The sequence below is a fragment of the Sminthopsis crassicaudata genome, chromosome 4 (assembly GCF_048593235.1).
Source record: "Sminthopsis crassicaudata isolate SCR6 chromosome 4, ASM4859323v1, whole genome shotgun sequence".
Lineage (NCBI taxonomy): Eukaryota > Metazoa > Chordata > Mammalia > Dasyuromorphia > Dasyuridae > Sminthopsis > Sminthopsis crassicaudata.
In genome coordinates, this window is record NC_133620.1 from 12,512,271 (window position 1) to 12,521,875 (window position 9,605).

Below are 9,605 nucleotides of genomic sequence, written 5' to 3' on the forward strand. Positions count from 1 at the left end.
TCCTAACTTTGGAATAGTAGCGTGATAGGGTACACATTTATATTCTATGTCGCCTGTGTACGGATGTAAGAAGCGCTTATGGAGCATTTACTTGGATCCTGCGCTCAGACTAGCTGGGGATGCTAAGGGGATAAAACAGCCTTCCCTCTAATGAAAAAAAACTCAGAGGAAGGTGGTCTAAGTGTACCTGATCTAAAGCTATATTATATAGCAGCAGTCACCAAAACCATTTGGTATTGGCTACAAAATAGACCGGTAGATCAGTGGAACAGATTAGATACAAAGGACAAAAAAGGGTACATCTATAGCAATCTAATCTTTGACAAACCCAAAGATTCCAACATTAGGGATAAAAATTCATTATTCGGAAAAAACTGTTGGGAAAACTGGAAATTAGTATGGCAGAAATTAGATATGGATCCACACTTAACACCATATACCAAGATAAGATCAAAATGGGTCCATGATTTAGGCATAAAGAGGGAGATAATAAATAGATTGGAGGAACAGAGGATAATCTACCTCTCAGACTTGTGGAGGAGGAAGGAATTTATGACCAGAGGAGAACTAGAGATCATTATTGATCACAAAATAGAAGATTTTGATTACATCAAACTAAAAAGTTTCTGTACAAATAATACTAATGCAAACAAGATTAGAAGGGAAGTAACAAATTGGGAAAATATTTTTAAAAACAAAGGTTCTGACAAAGGTCTCATTTCCAAAATATATAGAGAACTGACCCAAATTTATAAGAAACCGAACCATTCTCCAATTGATAAATGGTCAAAGGATATGAACAGACAATTCTCAGAGGAAGAAATTGAAACTATATCCACTCACATGAAAGAGTGTTCCAAATCACTACTGATCAGAGAAATGCAAATTAAGACCACTCTGAGATACCACTACACACCTGTCAGATTGGCTAAGATGACAGGAACAAATAATGACAAATGTTGGAGGGGATGTGGGGAAACTGGGACACTAATACATTGCTGGTGGAGTTGTGAAAGAATCCAGCCATTCTGGAGAGCAATCTGGAATTATGCCCAAAAAGTTATCAAACTGTGCATACCCTTTGACCCAGCAGCGCTACTACTGGGATTATATCCCAAAGAAATACTAAAGAGCGGAAAGAGACATATATGTGCCAAAATGTTTGTGGCAGCTCTTTTTGTTGTAGCTAGAAACTGGAGGATGAATGGATGTCCATCAGTTGGAGAATGGTTGGGTAAATTGTGGTATATGAAGGTTATGGAATATTATTGCTCGGTAAGAAATGACCAGCAGGAGGAATATAGAGAGGCCTGGAGAGACTTAAATCAACTGATGCTGAGTGAAATGAGCAGAACCAGAAGATCACTGTACACTTCAACAACAATACTGTTTGAGGATGTATTCTGATGAAAGTGGAAATCTTCAACATAAAGAAGATCCAACTCACTTCCAGTTGATCAATGATGGACAGAGGTAGCTGCACCCAGAGAAGAAACACTGGGAGGGGAATGAAAATTGTTAGCACTAATATCTGTCTGCCCAGGTTGCATGTACCTTCGGATTCTAATGTTTATTGTGCAACAAGAAAGTGATATTCGCACACATGTATTGTACCTAGACTATATTGTAACACATGTAAAATGTATGGTATTGCCTGTCGTCGGGGGGAGGGAATAGAGGGAGGGGGGGTAAATTGGAAAAATGAATACAAGGGATAATATTATAAAATATATATATATATATATATATATATATATATATAATAATAAAAAAAAAAAAAAAAAAAAAAAAAAAAAAAAAAAACAAAGAGCAGATCTAATTCAGTTCCAATTGATCCATGATGGGCAGAATCAACTACACCCAGAAAGGGAACACTAGGAAATGAGTGTAAACTGTTTGCATTTTCATTTTTCTTCCCAGGTTATTTTTTACCTTCTGAATCCAATTCTCCCTGTGCAACAAGAAAACTGTTCGGTCCTACACACATATATTGTATCTAGGATATACTATAACATATTTAATATGTATAAGACTGCTTGCCATCTAGGGAAAGGGGTGGAGGGAAGGAAAAGTCAAAACAGAAGTGAGTGCAAGCTATAATATTGTAAAAAATTACCCAAGCTTATGTTCTGTCAATAAAAAGTTATAATAAAAAAATAATTAATTAAATAAATTGATTATTAAAAAAAAAAAAAAAAAACAGCCTTCCCTGACTCTTGTTATTATATTTAAAATGTGGACAAAGGTACATGGGAAACAGCCATTGGGGGAACTTGTAAAAGGAGGCACTTCTTGTGAATCTTGAAAACCTCTCGGGATTTGAAGAGGGAGAGCTGAGGAAGTGAGGCATTCTGGGTTGAGGGCAAGGGGAGATGGGAAATGGAGCTCGGTGGGTGAGGAACAGCACTTAGGCTAACGTGAAGTTGGTGGAAAGGCCTCCTAAGAAGAGGCCAGATTATACCAAGTTCCAAAAGCCAAAGAGGGATTGCAGGTCCTAGAAGTAATAAGAAATAATTGGTTTACACCCGGGGGCTTCCCCAGCACCTACACCTCCTAAATCCCAAATACTACAAATCAGGGATTCATTTATTGTGTGGTTAATTGTCTAAACTTTTAAAAGTTACGGAAAGGGGCAGCTAGGGGGCGCAGTGGATAGAGCACCAGTTTTGAATTCAGAAGGACCTGAGTTCAAATCCCACCTCAGACACTTAACACTTCCTAGCTGTGTGACCCTGGGCAAGTCACTTAACCCCAATTGCCTCAGCCAAAAAAACCAAACCAAAACAAAACAAAACTGTTAACCCGGTTTATACCAGCCATTTACAGCAGGGGGTGAGGGGATAATTCGGAACAAAAGGTTTTGCAGGGCTCTGTGTTGAAAAATTACCCATGCATCTGTTTTGTAAATAAAAAAAAAATCTTTAATAAGAAAACAATGACAATAAAATTTAAAAAGTGAATACAATGGAGCCTGGCAAGATAGTGCAGGACTAGAATCCCTGCTGCAGGGAAGGCTGAGGCTGGCTGATCCGTGGCGCTCCCCAGTTCTAAGGGAGCTAAGCCCATCTATGTTCCTGGGTTAGCCCAGCACCAATGTGGCAAGGTCCTGAGATGGGGCAGGACCACCAGACTGCCTTCAGAGGGACAGAGCAGGTTAGAACTTTGTGCAGACAGGATGATTTCAGAAAGGCCTAGAGAGACTCACATGAACTGATGCTGAGGGAAATGAGCAGGACCAGGACATCATTATATACTTCAACAACAATACTGTATGATGATCAATCCTGATGGACGAGGCCCTCTCCAACAATGAGGTGAACCAAATCGGTTCCAATAGAGCAGTAATGAACTGAACCAGCCACACTCAGAGAAAGAACTCTGGGAGAACTGCGTGGAATTCCCAATCCCTTTATTTTTGTCCACCTGTAATTTGGATTTCCTTCACAGGTTAATGATACACTATTTCAAAGCCCGATTCTTTTTTAAAACAAAATAACTATATAGACATGTATACATATATTGTATTTAATTTATACTTTAACATATTTAACATATATTGGTCAACCTGCCATCTGGGGGAGGGGGTGGGGGGAGGAGAGGAAAAGGTTTTCCAATTGTCAATGCTGGAAAATTACCTATGCATAAAATTTTTGTAAAAAAAAAATAAAACAAAAACAAAAGAACTTTGTACAGATCATTAATGAGATCCAGGCCATGGATAGAGGCTGCCCTTCCAGCATGGGACAGATTGGGAGCCCCAATCTCAAAAAAAGAGAAAAGAGTCCACCAAATCTAACCAAATATTATTTATAGCCTCTAAAAACTTTATTTTAAATGTCACAGAGAGCTCTAAAGAGCTGGAAGTCTTTTCCTATCAGTCTATTAATTAGCACAATGAGTTTATCCAGTTAATTAACTCTCACCTTGGAAAGAAGGGCTCCTAGGACCATGGGATTCAACAGGAAGGAACCTTAGATGTCTTCCCATCTCGAGCATCCAGAACTATAGCAGCCACAATGCTGGCTTTAAATTCCAACTTTAAATCCCAACTTTCCCGCTTCTTACTGACGTGACCATAGCCAAAACACAACATTTCTGACTCGCTAAACAACAAGGGGGCTAGATTCTGTAGTTTACAGATGGGGAGACTGAGGCTGGCAGAGTTCTGCCTTCACTGAGCCCCAGGTCTCACAGGGTCTTGCAGAGTAGCTGAGGACAGGAGGGTGGGTGTCCCAGGCATTTCTGCCAAGCCTGAGAAGGATCCAAAGAGTGGTTGATCCACCTTCAGTAAAGATTCTTGGCCTTGACCTTGGCCTTGGCCTTGGCTATCCAGTATCTCCTGAGCCCCTCTTCCTGGGACTTCCTGCTCAGATTTTCCCTCTGGGGCTCTCCTTGGGCTTGTCTGTAACACCTCCCAATCTGGTGTCATGCACAGATTTCACTACCTTGCTATTTATGGCCTTTCCTAGCTCATTAACAAGGAATTTAAGACACCGAGGGAAGGTACTTTTAAGTGTCAGCTCACTAGCACCAGGGGCTTATTTATAGAGTGGCTAAAAAAAAAAATTAGATTGCTGTGTGGTGGAGAAAACAATGAGCTAGAAGTCAGAAGATCTGAGGGATGAGGAGAAAAGAAGTAAATAAGCATTTATATAGCACCTACTGAATGCCAGGTACTGTGCTATTATTATTATTATCTCATTGGTTCCTCACAACAATCCAGGGAGGTAGGTGCTATCGATATCCTCATTTTTCAGTTGGGGAAACTGAGGCAGGCAGCAAAGAATCTTGCCCAGAATCCCACAGCTAGTAAGTGTCTGAGGTCACATTGGAACTCAGCCTTCTCTAGAAAGTTCTACTGTCCATAGAGCTGACCCTGTCTCCAGTCCAATGCTCTACCCACTACACCACCCAGCTGTCTCTAGACCTGGCCCTGCCAGTTAATCAGCAGACACATCTTAAGTCTGCCATAGCCAGACAGCTTGCAAACATGAGAGTGAAGTAGCACCTGCCCCCAGGGAGCTTATGGGGGGAGCCGAGGACATTGTACAGCTGCCACGTAAAGAGAATCAGAGGAAACACTGAAATATAAGGTGCTCCGGGAGGGAGGAGCTGTTGGGGTAATCAGGGAAGGCTTCATGGACAAAGAGGTGCTTGGAGGCAGCCATGAAGTGAGCTGAAAGGGAAGAGAGTACACTGAGGGGAAGGGTGACTGACGGGGCTCATGAGGGAGTCACAGAGAAAAGGCCACTCCAAAGTTCCGCTGTACATGGAGATACGGCTCTGCACAGGCTCCTTAATGGCCTGGTTCTCCTGCCTTGTTGGCTCCCCTGTGCCATGGAGTCGGAGTCCCAGGACCTGCAGGCCTCCAGGGACTAGGGGAGCCCATGGGGGCCCTGCAAGAAGGTCACCTGCCAGACTCCCATCTCTGGTCTGGCCAATCAGCCCCAGCCATTCCCTTAAGTGATTATGGGAAGAGCTCGCAGACTGAGCAGATAATATCTTGGAAATATGGGTTACAGCTAGGTACAGCGGAGTCAGGGAGACCTGAGTGAGAATCCTGCCGCTGACACTTAGCAGCTCTGGAGAAAGTCTCTATTTTCTTCATCTTTGTGCCAACCTCACCAGACCGTGCTGGGCGGCCTATTGGTTGGCCAAGGACCGAGAGTCAACAAGATCCCAATTCCAATCTGGCCTCCACCACTCTAGCTGTGGGACCCTGGGACAGCCATTTAAACCTCTGTTCTGCTGCGATAACTTTAATGTAAAATGGGTCAAAAATAATACTTACCTCCTGGGGGATTGTGAGGATCAAGAAAGAGAGCACTGTGTGCCCAGCATACAGGAGGTGTCACATAAATGCTTAATTTTTTTTTTAGAGACAATATGTGTCAAGAATTTTACAAACTTTAAAGCTCCTTATATCTGTTCTTATTATTACCAATAACAATAATGTTATTGCACCACATGGTTTGTGAAAAGCAAAGTAATTTTATAACAATCCTGAATTTAAAAGGATTTTTTTTCTCATGTGTTTTCTTATTCTATGGATGTTGATAATCGGTAGCATTTATAAAATCCTTTCAGGTTGGCAATGCACTTTCTAAAAGCCTCATGCTTTCCTCCCAGCAGCCCTGGGAAGCTGCTTCTAGGATAATCTTCATTTTGCAGATAAGGAAACTGAGACGAAAAAAACGATTAAGTCGCCTACCCAAGCTCAGTATTTAGAAAGTACTTTTCAGTGCTAGCTACTCCTTATGAGAGATCAGAATTAAACTCAGGGCTTCCTGATTTTAGAGCTAATACTCTAGCCATTATAGCATTGTACCTCTAATTAGCTAATAGCATAATTACTATACAAGAATTTTTTTTTTTATCTTTAAACGGTTCAGTTGTGTGACCCTGGACGAGTCACTTAACCCCACTGCTTCATTCTCACTCCCCCCAAAAAAGCAGTTTCACACTCAAAATGATTGGAAATAATCAAAGTTTAATTATAGGTTTTCTTGTTGCTGTGTAAGAAAGAGGAGAGGAAGGGAGGAAAGGAGAAGACAGAACAGGATAGGATATGGTAGGAGAGAAGAGAAGAAAATAGGAGGGAAAGGGGAAAGGAGAGGAGGGGAGGAAAGGGAAATGGAGACAGAAGAAATGGAGAGGAGGGAGGCAGAGGAAAGAGAGAGGGGAAAGAAGGAAAGAGAAGAGAGAGGGAGAAAGAGAGGGGGAGGGAAGAGGAAAAAAGCCTTTCTTGCCCCACCTGCCTCACAGTGCCTTGCAGATCTTTTCAAATCATCACTTTAAAGCTAAAAGCAAACTAAGAAGTCAATATGTCCAACCACCCTTTTCCAGGTAAGAAAACTGAGTCTTGGATAGATTTTGACTTTTCTTTCGAGATGGGATTTGAACCCAGGGCCTGGACTCCAAGTCTGCCATGTTTGTTGGGTCCCATTGGATCGGACCAAACTGAACTGGATAGAACTCCCCAGTTCTCAGCCAACCGTAAACATCAATATTTTTAATATAATTTTGAAAAGAGCATTAGAAAAAAAGTGAGAGCTGCTTCAGTGCTGGGAAGAAGGTGGACAATAGCAGCCTCATGCCCAGCTGGGCAGCCTAAAGGACATGGCTGTGAAGCAGCCACACTCGGTGCTACTCAAGCTTCACCCATGGGGCCATGGAACAGAAACCTGTGAACGGCATCATTTTCTGGGTCTAATAGCTGGGCTGGCTAGCTGACAGAGGCTGCCTTCATGTAACTGCCATAGTGCATCAGGCTTGGAGTCAGGAAACTATCATCCTGAGTTCGAATCCAGATTCAGACAGGTCACTTCCTCCTGTTTACCTCAGTTTCCTCATCTGTAAAATGAACTGGAGATGGAAATGGCAAACCACTCCAGCATGTCTGCTAAGAAAATCCTAAATGCAGTCACAAACTCAGGCGGGGCTGAAAAATGACTTAACAACAAGTTTATCTCCTTAAAGGTTTGAAAAATTCTTTGTACATTTTAATCCATTTTTTCCTTGCAACACACCTTGGAGGCAGGTGATATTATTCTTTTCATTTTATGGATGAGGAAACTGAGGAAGACAGATACAACATGAATTGTTCAAAGTCCCACAATTAGTAAATATCTAATGTCGTTTTTGAACCTTGAACTTCCTGATCCAGGCTCCACAATTCATCCATACTACCTAGCTGCCTAGGATATGAGCAGAAATGGTGGAGAGGAAAAGCCTGCGTGAACAAAAGACTTCTCCCACGTACCCCTCATATTTTGGTACTTTAAAAAAATCGTGATTTTGGCTGTATGGACACTTCATTCACTGATGTAAAGTGACCCCTCCTCCCTTAGGGTAAACGGACTCAAGGGGAGTTAGGGTCAACTGCATTTACCATTTGAAGCCCAGCCCTATAGTTTTCTGAAACTTAGCTGAGGGGGTCCTCTCATGATTATTTTACAGCCATGCTCTCCATCCTCAGTCTTCAGTGTCTATCTCAATGGCTCTTTCCCAGGGAAAAAGTGTTGTCCCACAGTCACACTCAAAGCCTTGCCAACTTGATAGGAAGGAAAGAAGCAGTTATTAAGCACCAGAACTACTACCTCTCCTCACATAATTTTTTTATTAATTTTTATAATTATAAATTTTTTGACAGTATATATGCATGAGTAATTTTTTTTATAACATTATCCCTTGTATTAATTTTTCCAGATTTTCCCCTCCCTCCCTCTACTCCCTCCCCTAGATGACAGGCAATCTCATACATTTTACATGTGTTATAGTATAATCTAGATACAATATATGTGTGTAAATCCCATTTTCTTGTTGCACGTTAAGTATTAGATTCCGAAGGTATAAGTAACCTGGGTAGATAGACAGTCGTGCTAACAATTTACATTCACTTCCCAGTGTTCCTTCTCTGGGTATAGTTGTTTCTGTCTATCATCTCATATAATTTCTACAGCCCCACACAGTATTTTGATTAGAACCCTCATCTTTTCTGTTCATTTCATGTCTAGAGACAAAGAGATCTGTCTGGATTTGTCTAGAAGAAACTCAGCTGAAGTGCTGTCTCCTACATGAGACCTTTCCTGATCTCCCAAGATGCTTTCCTTGAGATTATCATGAATCACATGGGTGTGTATATTTAGATGCCTAGATGGTATAGTGCTGGATCTGAAATCCAGAAGATCTGGCCCACCCCCCACCGTTGTTGCGCAGATAAATGAGATCATGTTGCACGGTGCTATATTATTTTCATGAAAAGAACACAAAAGAGCTTTTAACAGAGAGGAAATGATTGAATGCTATTGTAGGAATCATCACTAAATCGGCTGTCTATGATTAATTAGACCACTGACTTGTAAGAGGGAGGATCAAAATCAACACCAAATTAGCAGAAAGAATAACAATGAGTAGATAGCAAATGTAAAACAGTTTCAACTTAACATAATCAAATGAGCTATTAATGCCAAAACTGGGAAATGGATAAAAGAACAGACATCAATATGAGCTCTCCCCAGGATGTTTAATCAATCCCAAACAATCCAGAAACCCATAGCAGCCAACAGACACCATCTCCCTGCCAAGCAGAAGGAGAAGGCAACCCAAGGCGGCATGGTTTTAGAATATAAACCCTTTGGTAAAATCTTACAGAGCAAAGCAGTGGAACATCATGACCGACATCATCTCGTAAAATGACTAGAATCGGTGGGGTTTATAGAAGGCTTGGCAAGAACTCATTTCAGCCAGATAAGTCCAAAGCAAAGAACAAAACTTGGAAGAGGCAACGAGCAGATCAACATTGGGAAAGATCTAAAGATTTTTATAATAGATTCTGTTCACTATCAAGGACAGTGGAGGATATTTGACATAACTGTCATAACATTCCCAGATGTGCCGCATAGAAAATAATAGACAATAAGCACAAAAAGCAACGATGGGAAAACCGTCTGGAAACGCAGAGGAAACCTGTATTGGAGGCGACCCAGTTCTGAGCCACCGAGGAACAGCTCTCGAAATATTGGGGAATGTCCTCTTGGCAGAAGCTCAGTCTTGACAGAAGCCAGGAAAGCCTAGACTGACAACAATAACACAAAGAGATGCGC

At 41.5% G+C, this 9,605-nt stretch overlaps 1 protein-coding gene across 1 annotated transcript in view; it reads right to left on the reverse strand.

Annotated features, from left to right (window-relative positions):
* The window catches only part of ROR1 (receptor tyrosine kinase like orphan receptor 1), a 337,647-nt gene extending 329,732 nt beyond the window's left edge, over positions 1-7,915 (reverse strand). The window contains exon 1 of the mRNA XM_074265748.1: positions 7,892-7,915. The gene's annotated coding sequence lies outside the window, so the exon portion shown is untranslated. The remainder of the gene's footprint in view (positions 1-7,891) is intronic.
* Between the last annotated feature and the right edge of the window lie 1,690 nt (positions 7,916-9,605).